Below are 12,125 nucleotides of genomic sequence, written 5' to 3'. Positions count from 1 at the left end.
TGGTGAAGGTAGGCTTTGACTCTTCTACAAAAATTGTTGATTCGGGTGCTATCTTTTTGGCTATTTAAATTTTAAAGTAATAGCTCTCTACTTCCCGAGCATTGGGCTTGAGCACTCCTGTTTCCCTCTCCTGGTGGCTAGTGTATTCTCTTGACCCCTACCATCTGCCACTGAGGCACGGCCCACAGCACAGGGCTCACAGTTGGAAACTCACATCTTAGTTGAATCCCAATTGCCACAGCAGCACTCCGGTGCCACATCAGAGAGTGAAGCCTGAGCAGCAGGAGGAGAGTCTGCAGACCTCCTGGGTAGAATTGCACCTTCACAATAATAGAAAAAGGAGCAGTGTTTCAGCCTGAGTTTTTATTTATAATGGTGACATGAAAAAATACTGCTGGGTTTTAGCATGACTCCAGATAGAGATAGCTCTCAGAGTTCTCACTGTGACAGCCCACATCTTTCACAGATACCATTGGATACTAATAGGGTTTCTGAAACAGACACGCAATGCGTTCGAGAGAAAAACAGCTCTTGTTCTGAGAAAAATTATATTGAGAGAAAAAAGTTAAAATGTGTTAAGAAAAAACTGAGATTGGATATAAAATTGATCAAGTCAGCCAGAAAATACCTCCCTAAGAAGAATTTCTCTCCAAACACCCGAAGTGCATAGCTACTCTCAGCAAGAGAAACATGAGCATTATTGAATAAAGGGGGCATATTCTCAGCAGAATTTTTTTTTTTTTTTTTTTTTGAGATGGAGTTTCATTCTTGTTGCCCAGGTTGGAGTGCAATGGTGTGATCTTGGCTCACCTCAAACTTTGCCTCCTGGGTTCAAGTGATTCTCCTGTCTGAGCCTCACAAATAGCTGGGACTACAGGCATGTGCCACCACACCCAGCTAATTTTGTATTTTTGGTAGAGACAAGTTTTCACTGTGTTGTCCAGGCTGGTCTCAAACTCCTGACCTCAGGTGATTCACCCACCTTGGCCTCCCAAAGTCCTGGGATTAGAGGCATGAGCCACCATGCCCAGTTCTCAGCAGAATTTTAAAAGATTTATCTTCCATCTCTGCTGCTCTCTTATTTCCTAACCATTGAATGTGAGATCTATATTGGAATATATCTGACAGCTTCCACCAGCACTATTTTATAAAACATTGAAATCTGTGTTAATATAGTAAAATATATTAGAGCTTGCAACATAGCTAACTGGAGAGCTATTATGGTTTTTGGGTAGCCATATCACCTGTGTTTATTTGTTCCGTAATAGCAGCATACTAATTCGGTAAAATATGACACTAAAATTATGCTTACCTATAATTATTACTATTGGATAAATTAATAAGCATGTCAGACTAATATCTACTGTAACAATTTAATGGTAAATTTCTTTGGATATCAGATATACATATATGACTAATTTTATGTACTTGTCAGAAGGTATGTAAGATTTTAAAAAATTATCTGAACTATAATTCAGTTAAAACACTGTATTTCAAAAGTATGAATAACAATATTAAAATAACTAAGGAATTCAAAGTAAACATTGTGGCCTTATATTCATACTATCGTAGAAAATACTGTTTAATTTACATGAATGCAAGTTGTCTACAAACACTACACATAACTGCACTAACTGTACTGAAGTAACCCAAGTACAACAGACTCCACTGTTCAGTTTATACACTGAACTCTTCTGGCTTTTGCAGTGTAAGTATGTCAGCCTGCAAATAATCATCTTGGATAATCAGGTTTCTGCCAAAGAACTTACTCAGTATCTTTTAGTCTATATTATTCTGTATTGCTAAATTTATTCTGATCTTCGTGCTCAACTTTTTAATGCTCTTGAAATGAAGTTTACTCTGAACAAATCTGTGTCTAGTTTAAAGACTAAAGATAAAAAAAAAAATAATCTTTTGCCAAGACAAAAAGAAAGCAATGAATCTCAGGTCCCAAATAAAGACAATTCTGAGTCAAAAAGAATGACAAAAGGTTTGTTTCATTGTTAATATGATTTACATATATTTCAAAAAGCAGAAGAAATATATACACATAATCTAAACCTTTTTTAAAAAATCAGCAAGTTATCCTCCCTTATTTTCACATATGAGAATAAAGCCTCTTGTTGCAAATTTATATTTTCTCTTAAAACAGCCAGGTCTCTGGACAAGTTCTTGAACTCTTGGACATCTGAATTTTGCACACTGTGTGCACTTGAAAGGACGTTTATGGGGGGGAAAGCAGAAGAGAGAAAGGTGTTATAAAAAAATCCATGGGTCCACATGAATAAAGCAAGTTCTTAGAGACCTATGAAGAGACTTAGAATCTGACACAGTAATAATCAGAGACTACATCTCACAGGCACTAACGGACAGATCACTGAAGAAAAAAATTAACAACAATATTAGGACCTGAACTCAACACTTGACCAAATAGTCCTAATAGACATCTACAGAACTCTTCATCTAAAAATACCATAATACACATTCTTCTCATTACCACGTGCCACATACTCTAAAATTGACCACACAATCAGAAATAAAACCATTCTCAGCAAATTCAAAAATCCCAAAATGATGCAAACCACACACACAGACTATAGCTTAAGAAAAATATAATTCAATACCAATAAAACAACTGGAAACCATACAATTAAATAAAAATTAAATGGCCTACACTTGAATAACCTTTTGGTAAAAAATGAAATTAAAGCAGAAACCAAGAAGTCTTTTGAAACAAATAAGAACAAAAATACAACATACCAGAATCCCTGCAATACAGCTAAGGCAGTATTACAAGAAAAATTTATAGCATTAAATCCTCACACCAAAAAGTTAGATCTCAGTTTAACAACCTGACAACATAAAAAAAAGACTGAGAGCAACAAAAGCAAATCAGCCGCTAAGCTAGCAAAAGACAAGAAATAACCAAAATCAGATCTGAACTGAAGGAGATTTAGACATGAAAAACTACAAAATATCAAGAAATCCAGGCATTCAATCTATTTTTTTAAAAAAAAGGTAAATAAACTACTAGCTAGATTAATGAAGATACAAATAAACACAATTAGAAATGAGAAAAAGATACATTACCACTGACCCCACAAAAATATACTGAAGTCTATGAATATACTATGCACATAAGCAAATATAAAATAAAATATATATATATATACTGAAGTCTGTATGAACATACTATGCACATAAAAAAAACAAAACAAAACTCTAGAAGAAATGAAAAAATTCTGGAACAAATACATCCTCCCAAGACTGAATACACACAAAAACATCAAAGCCCTAAATAGATAGATAAGCTCAAAAAACTGAAAGAGTAATAAATAACCTACCGATCAAATGAAGCTCAGGACCAGACATATTCACAGCTGAATTCTACCAGATGTACAAATAGAAGCTGATATTATTTCTACTAAAACAATTTCAAAAGATTAAATTATTTCTACTAAAACAAAATCAAAAAATTAAAAAGAAGAAACTCCTCTCCAACTCATTGTGTAAGAACAGCATCATTCTGATACCAAAACCTAACAGAAAAAACAAAAACAAAAAAAAAAGGCAACTTCAGGCCAATATCCTTGATGAACATTGATGCCAAAATCTTCAACAAACGGCTGGGCCTGGTGGCTCACACCTGTAATCCCAGCACTTTGGGAGGCCAAGATGGGCTGATTATCTGAGGTCAATAGTTCAAGACCAGCCTGGCCAACACGATTAAACCCCATCACTTCTAAAAACACAAAAAAATTAGCCGGGTATGGTACCACACGACTGTAAGCCCAGCTACTCAAGAGGCTGAGACAGGGGAATCACTTGAACCTGGGAGGCAGAAGTTGCAGTGAGCCAAGATCACACCACTGCACTCCAGCCTGGGTGACACAGCAAGACTCCATCTCAAAAAAAGAAAAAAAAAAAGAAATCGTCAACAAACTACTGGCAAACCAAATCCAGCAGCTTATCAAAAAGCTAACCCGCTGTGATAAACTACGGTTTATTTTGGGGATTCAAGGTTTGTTCAACATACACAAATCAATAAATGTGATTCATCACATAAACAGAATTAAAGAGAGAAACCACAAGACTATCTCAATAGATGCACAAAAGGCTTTCAATAAAATTTAACATTTTTCACGTTAAAAACCCTCAACAAACTAGGCATTGAAGGTACATACGTCAAAATAGTAAGTTATCTATGACAAACTCACAGCCAACATACTGAATGGACAAAACCTGGAAGCATTCCTTCTGGATAACTGGCACAAGACAAGGACGTCTTCTCTCAACACTCCTATTCAACATAAAATTGGAAGTCTTAGCCACAGCAATCAGGCAAAAGATAAAAATAAAAGGCATCCAAACAAAAAGAGAGAAAGTCAAACTATCCCTATTTGCAAACAACATGATTCTACATCTGGAAACCCATATACTCTAAGCAGAAAAGCTCTTGAAACTCACAACTTGAGTAAAGTCTCAGGATACAAAAGAAATGTACAAAAATTAGTAGCAACCCTATATATCAAAAACATCTAGGCCAAATCTGAATGGAAAACACAACCCCATTCACAACTGCCACAGAAAAGAATAACATATCTAGAAATACAGATAACCAGAAAGGGAAAAGATCTCTATGACAAGAATTACAAAACAATGCTTAAAGAAGCCAGAGATGATACAAACAAATGGAAAACCACTTTATGCTCATGAATAAAAAAGATCACTATCATAAAACGGTCATACTGCTGAAATAAATTTACAGATGTAATGCTAATTTAATCAAACCACCAAAATATTTTTTAACAGAACTAAAAAAACAATTTTAAAATTCACACGGAACCAAAAAAGAGCCTGAATAGCCAAGGCAATCATAAGCAAAAACCACAAAGTTGGAGGCATTACGTTACCTGACTTCAAACTATACAACAGGGCTACAGTAAACCAAGCAACATGGTACTGGTACAAAAACAAACTCATAGACCAATGCAACAGAATAGGGAGCCCAGAAATAATGACACACACCTAAAACCATCTGATCTTCAACAAAGGTGACAACAGGAATGGGGGAAGAACTTCCTATTTAATAAATGGTACTGGAACAACTAGCTACCACTATGTAGCAGATTGAAATTGGATCCTTTTATAACACCATATAAAAAAATCAACTCAAGGTAAATGAAAGACTTAAATGTTAATCTGAAAAATTATGTATATAAAAAAAGAAACCCTGGAAGGTAAGAAGTGCCATTCTAGACATAGAAACTGGCAAAGATAATGAAGATATCAAAAGTAATTGCAACAAAAGCAAAAATTGACAAATGGGACCTAATTAAACTAATGATCTTTTTCACAGCGAAGGAAAGGATCAACACAGTAAAGTGACAACCTACAGAATAATAGAAAATACTTGCAAACTATGCTTCTGACAAAGGTCTGCTATCCAGAATTCATTAGGAACTAAAACAAGTTTACAAGAAAAAAAAAAAACCTCACTTAAAAGATAAAAACATTAAGAAGATGCTTGTCTTCAAAAGAAGACAAACATGTGGCTAACAAGCATATAAAAAAATGCTCATCACTAATCATTACAGAAATGCAAAAGAAAACCACAACAAGAAATCATCTCAAACCAGTGAGAATGGCCATTATCATAATTCAACCATTGTGAAAAGCAGTGTGGTGATTCCTCACTAAACTAAAAACAAAATTACCATTTGACCCAGTAACCTCACAATTGGGTATATACCTAAAAATATACAGATGATTCTATCACAAAGACACATGCACAATCACGTTCATTGCAGCACTATTCACAATAGCAAAGACATGGAATCAGCCTAAATGCCTATCACTGGTAGACTGGATAAACAAAATATGGTATGGTTATATGATGGCACATGCCTGTAATCCAGCACTTTGGGGGCCGAGCCAGGTGGATTGCCTGAGCTCAGGAGTTTGAGACCAGCATGGACAACATGGCAAAATCCCATCTATAAAAAAAAAAAAAAAAAAAAAAAAATACAAAAAGAAAAATTAGCTAGGCATGGTGGCACAAGCCTTTATTCTTAGCTACTTGGGAAGCTTAGGTAGAAGCGGATAGCTTCAGCCTGAGAAGTTGAGGTTTTAGTGAGCCAAGACCACACCACTGCACTACAGCCTGAGAAAAAGAGTGAGACCCTGTCTCCAAATATAACAAAACACAAAAAACTTAATAAAAACAAAATATGGGCCAGGTGCAGTGGCTCACACTTGTAATCCCAACACTTTGGGAGGCCAAGGCGACGGATCATCGGAAGTCAGGAGTTTGAGACCAGCCTGGCCTACATGGTAAAACCCCATCTATACTAAAAATACAAAAATTAGCTGGGTGTTGTGGCACACACCTGTAATCCTTGTTACTCGGGAGGCAGTGGCAGAAGAACTGCTTGAACCTGGGAGGTGGAGGTTGCAGTGAACTGAGATCATGCCACTGTACTCCAGCATGAGTGACATAGCGAGACTCCATCTCAAAACAAACAAACAAATAATGGTACATAAACATCATGAAATCATGAAATCCTGTGTGGCCATAAAACAAAACAAAAAAACAAAACAAAACAAAAAGATTATGTCCTTTGCAGCAACATGGAATGAAGCTGGAGATCACTATTCTTAGAAAACTGATGCAGAAACAGAAAACCAAATGCATGCTATTATTTATAAGTAAGAGCTAAATAACAAGAACAAATGAACACAGAGGAGAAAAAAAGACACTGAGGCCTAGTTGAGGATGGAGGGTGGCAGAACTAAAAGGGTCAGAAAAAGTACCTTTTTAGTGCTATGATTAGTACTGCAGTGACAAAATAATCTGCACACCAAACTTCCATGACACAATTTTAGCTGTACAACAAACCTGCATGTGTACCCCTGAACCAACCAAAAATAAAAGTTAAAAGAAAAAAAAGTCCCTGGGTTAGAGAGAGTGCAATGCAGGTGGACAGACTGGTCTGCGCAATAGATAGTGGCTCAGGTGGGGCTGTGCAGGGAGATAAGATTATGAACACGTGGTCGACAACCCTAGGCTGGTGGAGAAACAGGTCGCTACTGCAGATTCAGTGTCTGAAAACAGAGATATGCCAGGAGACTTGTAGATACTTTTGTAGGTTTTTGGCCAAAAAAACCACTAGGGTCAAAAATGCTGTGGTAAAATTCCTGAGGGTGGTGCCTTGTCCTGAGAGGGGTGTGGACACATCAATGTCTAGTGTTTGTGAGTGGGTGGAAATCCTCTGCTGGCAGCTTTCGCAAAAAGGGGTTTGTCATCAGATCTCTAAGTTTTCAGTCCTCTGTCACCCTGGGAGGAGATCTGAAATCAAAGAACAAGGGGCAGTGTGACAGCCTGTGTAGAGGAGAGCAGAGCCTCCCATTCCCAGACACCTAGAGTTTCATTCCAGGCCAGAAGTCTGTGCTATTTTTCTTCTGGCACCAAATCTGCAGAGTTTGATGAACACCAACAACTCTCCAACATCAACTCATTGTCTAACACTTGAATTCTGACACCACCCAGAGTCAGCATAGACCCTGATTCAGGGCTCAGTCCCACAACATTGTCCTCACTGCAGATGCCAGTCACAAACTCCATGGGCTCATCTATGCTTCTGACCTACTGTTTAAAAGTTGGGGACTCCCATAACCTTTTTGAAATTCAGTAACCCGATAGAGTTACTCACAGAACTCAGCAGAACACTGTAGTTATATTTACTGGTTTCAAATATAATATACAACTCCCAAAAAGCCAAATGGAAGTATAGAACCAAGAAAAGAGGTGGGAAAAGATGAAGCACATAGACAATAAACAGCTGTGATTAATAAAATTCTCTATCCTCTGTGTTCTCCAGGAACACTTTATGAAAAGACACACCCTTCCCATTATGACTTAGATGGTTCTCTCTTTACTTACCCAATACACAGCCAGGAAAACACTCGCATATTTTCTTCTTTTTCTCATTAAAAAAGCAGCTGAATTTGTCTTCAGTGGTCAACATAAAATACTTCTTAATCAAAATTCACTTAAGTTTATTTTCTTCCCACAGGCTCCCGAACTCTGAGCTATGCTCAGTCTGAGCCACCACACAACCTCATTTTATATCCCTCCTAAGAACACACTGACTTCAGGGTAAAACATTCTCTGATCTAAAACCTGATTATTTCAACCTTCATTTAAACATTCCCCTCACCTTTTTTCTAAACTTATTTTTTTATCCTTAGGAAAAAAAGCCCTTTTCTGCCTAATCTTTGCAATCCTTAAAGATCTTATAGTTGGTACTTCCTCCTGTTGCAATACTCCTTTGGAATTCAATTTTTTTTTTTTTTAACATACATGTAACTGGTTTAAAACCTCTCAAAACTGCCTCAAAACAGTAAAAATTTTATCTTCAGTAAGACATTCCCCAACCCTTTCTATCTTAACCTTAACTGCATCTGCCTGTGGGGCCCCAGCTTTGCAGGGCTCTGTAGCTTCTCTCACTATGGAGGCTTCTTCCACCGCTGGGGTGAGCAGGCTGGGACATCTGCAGGAAAGGCTTTCCAGAAGGAACTAACTGGGTCTTTAATAACCTCCTTTTGCTGGCTCAAAATTAACCTCAGTTTGCAGTCATTGGGCTCAAGCTTTAATTACCATGTCAGAGTCATTCACTTAGTTTTTGAAACTAAGTGTTTGAAAAAATCCAGCAAAATGATCCAAAAACATATAAGAAAATGTTAAGGTGCTAGTATTTTGTACCTCAGTAAGAGAAAGAAAGGTATTTATTTCTTTTGGACAATAAAGTATTATTTTACTTTTTGTATTAAAAATCATGTGGTAAACAATTAGTTATATGGGAACACTTCTAGGAGGTACCAAGTTTCATCACATAAAATTTAGCATTAAACTCAGAAATCGAAATAACAGGATATAGAACAAAGATATTTACTTTAGCAAATTCACCCTGCAAAAAAAGAAACTGATGTTTTCACAAATCTATGTAACTCCCCAATTATCTACCACATTTGCTTGTGGAAATATATTAATTCTCTACAGCCGAAATGGAAGAACAATTTTTCTTATTTTTTTTTCTCAGTAGCTAACATTCTAAAAGCTAGATGGAATTCTGTTTGAAATCATTCAGCCATAAAAAACACACCAGAAGGCTGGGCACAGTGGCTTACACCCGTAATCCCAGCACTTTGGGGGGCCAAGGCAGGCGGATCATGAGGTCAGGAGATCGAAAGCACCCTGGCTAACAAGGTGAAACCCCGTCTCTGCTAAAAATACAAAAAAATTAGCTGGGCTTGGTGGTGGGCACATGTAGTCCCAGCAACTCGGGAGAGTGAAGCAGGACAATGGCATGAACCTGGGAGGCAGAGTTTGCAGTGAGCTGAGATCCCACCACTGCACTCCAGCCTGGGTGACAGAGTGAGACTCTGTCTCAACAAAAAACAAAACAAAACAAAACAAACCTGAGAAAACTTCTAAATTCACTCCGAGAAAAAGGTGAATGAGAATTTTCAACAAATATATAATTAGGTATTATTTTCTGAAACTCACCTTTTTTATGCCCTTTGTAAATATTTTCTTACCTTTCAAGCCCTACTAATAAAATGCAATTTACAGTTAAAAAACTGAGGTCAGCCGGGCACAGTGGCTCACACCTGCAATCCCAGCACTTTGGGAGGCCAAGGTGGGCAGATTACTTGAGGTCAGAATTTTGAGCTCAAACAGCCTGGCCAACATGGCAAACCCCCATCTCTACTAAAAATACAAAAAGTAGCACTGCAGAGATTGCACCACTGCACTACAGCCTGGGCGACAGAGGAAAACACTGTCCAAAAAAAAAAAAAAAAAAAACACACACACACACACACACACACACACACAAAAACCTGGTCAAAATAAGTGAAGAAATCACTTAATCATTTCAAGGTACAGATATGTCTGACTCGTGTGTCAAGTCAGGCCATCCAATTACTTTAGAGATTCTCCCACCCCATCCTGTTCACTTAAGTGCTCAATAATCATTCTCTCAGGAGACTCTGAACAAACTCTGCCCCAGTGAGTGCCCCAGGTATATTTCACTTTGCAAGTTCTTGCACCATCTCACTGGGATCAGTTTTTTTTCTTTGTCTTTGGAGTGCTATTTTATTTCACAAACTTTTTACCATTTTTCTATCACTATTTTTCTGTCCCCTAAGAGAATCCAGGGGCAAAAATTATTTTGGTTTCCCCTTCACTACCAGCATCTGATTGTCTGAACAGCAACGCGTCTCCAAGAAATGGAAGCTGGGTTGGGTAAAGACAATATTAGTATCTCAAGGGGGTAGCTTTCCAAAAAAACAGCGCACCAGAAGATGCCTCTCAGTCAAAGGGCATTCACCTGCTCTCTTGAGAGGCTCCACTCCATACCTCAGGTTGTCTTAGGGGAGAAAATGACCCAGGAACTGATATTCACTAGACACTCTCGCAGACATAGCCATGGCGGGTATCCTGGTTTTTCCCCAGACAGTACTGAATCTCAGGTCCAAGAAAAAAATTGAAGGGTAGCTGAGGACACATCTCCCTATAAAGTTTCCAAAGGGAAACCTTGACCCCCAAAACATTCTGATATCTGTGTCTAGGGAAAACAGAAGAAAAAATATTTACAAACAGAAAACAATTTTTTTTAAATGTGCCATCAAATGCTTTGTCAAAAAAATGATTAAAACAGGTATCAAAATATACACTAAAGGACAAATAGTTGATAATATGAATAAGGGAGGGCAAACTGGCATTTGGGAATGTCAGAAGGAAGAGGAAATTAAGTATTTTACTGCAAGCCAGAGTCAGGTTGGAGAAATAGGGGATGGGGGATAGACTTGAGGCCCTACTTGGGACACATGTGAAAAATGCAAGGAAACAGCAGTTCCTTGTGGGGTGTGCAAATAATTAAGTGGCTGGCAGTTAGACTGAAGAGGCTCTAGTTCCTAAATTCTACTTTTAAAAAACCTAATCCGGCCAGGCGCGGTGGCTTACACCTGTAATCCCAGCACTTTGGGAGGCCGAGGCGGGTGAAACACGAGGTCAGGAGATCGAGACCATCCTGGCTAACACAGTGAAACCCTGTCTCTATTAAAAATAGAAAAATTAGCCGGGCGTGATGCCGGGTGCCTGTAGTCCCAGCTACTCAGGAGGCTGAGTCTGGAGACTGGCGTGAACCCGGGAGGCGTAGCTTGCAGTGAGCCGAGATCGCGCCATTGCACTCCAGCCTGGGCCACAGAGCCAGATTCCTTCTCAAAAAAAAAAAAAAAAAAAAGTTAAGGAGGCGTGGTGGCGCATGCCTGTAATCCCAGCTACTTGGAAGGCTAAATCAGGAGAACCACGTGAACCTGGTAGGCGGAGATTGCAGTGAGCCCAGACGGTGCCACTGCGCTCCAGCCTGGGCGACAGAGTGAGACTTTGTCTCAAAAAAACAAACTAATTCAAATGCACTTTTTGTAAATTACGATATTGGGGAAAAAAATTCAGGCTTAAGTAACTATAAACTGCCAATTAATCTCTGACTACATAATCAAGAAATTTCCATCTTGATAGTACAAACTAAGAAACTACCTAACTGTACCTAACCAATTACTGAATTTGGTTTTCTTCATTATGCGCCTTATAAAACTCTTCCGTCAAATCCCTTCAATAGACCATAAACTACAACCCACAGCTGGGTGCTCTACAATTTTGGAATCACTCTTTGGATAAATTATTTTATATTTGTGCGCTGACTTCCGTAAATTTTTAATAAGAGGAAACAGGAGCTGGGAACCTCACGGACCAAAGCTCTTTCCATTCATGAACCCACACGCGGAGTCAGGATTCTCCTCTGACGACCCTCCCATGGTCCCTGCACATATGGGAGACACTCCGCGCTGCGGGTGCAGAGCTGCCCCAAGAGGTCTCCAGGCCAGGGCACAGTTATAGCGCAGGTTAGAGACAGGACGCCCGGGGGCCGGGTGTCAGCGCAGCCGCCATCTTATGGCTGAAGCGGACTGAGGTGGAGCTAGGCAAGGAGAACTTCGGGCACAGATTGTGGAGCTGACTGCGGGGAGGCCTGAGTCCCGCCACAGCCGGTTCCAACCAG

At 38.8% G+C, this 12,125-nt stretch overlaps 1 pseudogene; it reads right to left on the bottom strand.

The window, feature by feature from the left end:
• Positions 1-11,883, bottom strand: part of LOC144337079 (zinc finger protein 728-like) — a 57,235-nt pseudogene extending 45,352 nt beyond the window's left edge.
• Between the last annotated feature and the right edge of the window lie 242 nt (positions 11,884-12,125).

Source organism: Macaca mulatta, chromosome 19 (assembly GCF_049350105.2).
Source record: "Macaca mulatta isolate MMU2019108-1 chromosome 19, T2T-MMU8v2.0, whole genome shotgun sequence".
NCBI lineage: Eukaryota > Metazoa > Chordata > Mammalia > Primates > Cercopithecidae > Macaca > Macaca mulatta.
This window is presented reverse-complemented; position numbering and strand designations above follow the sequence as displayed.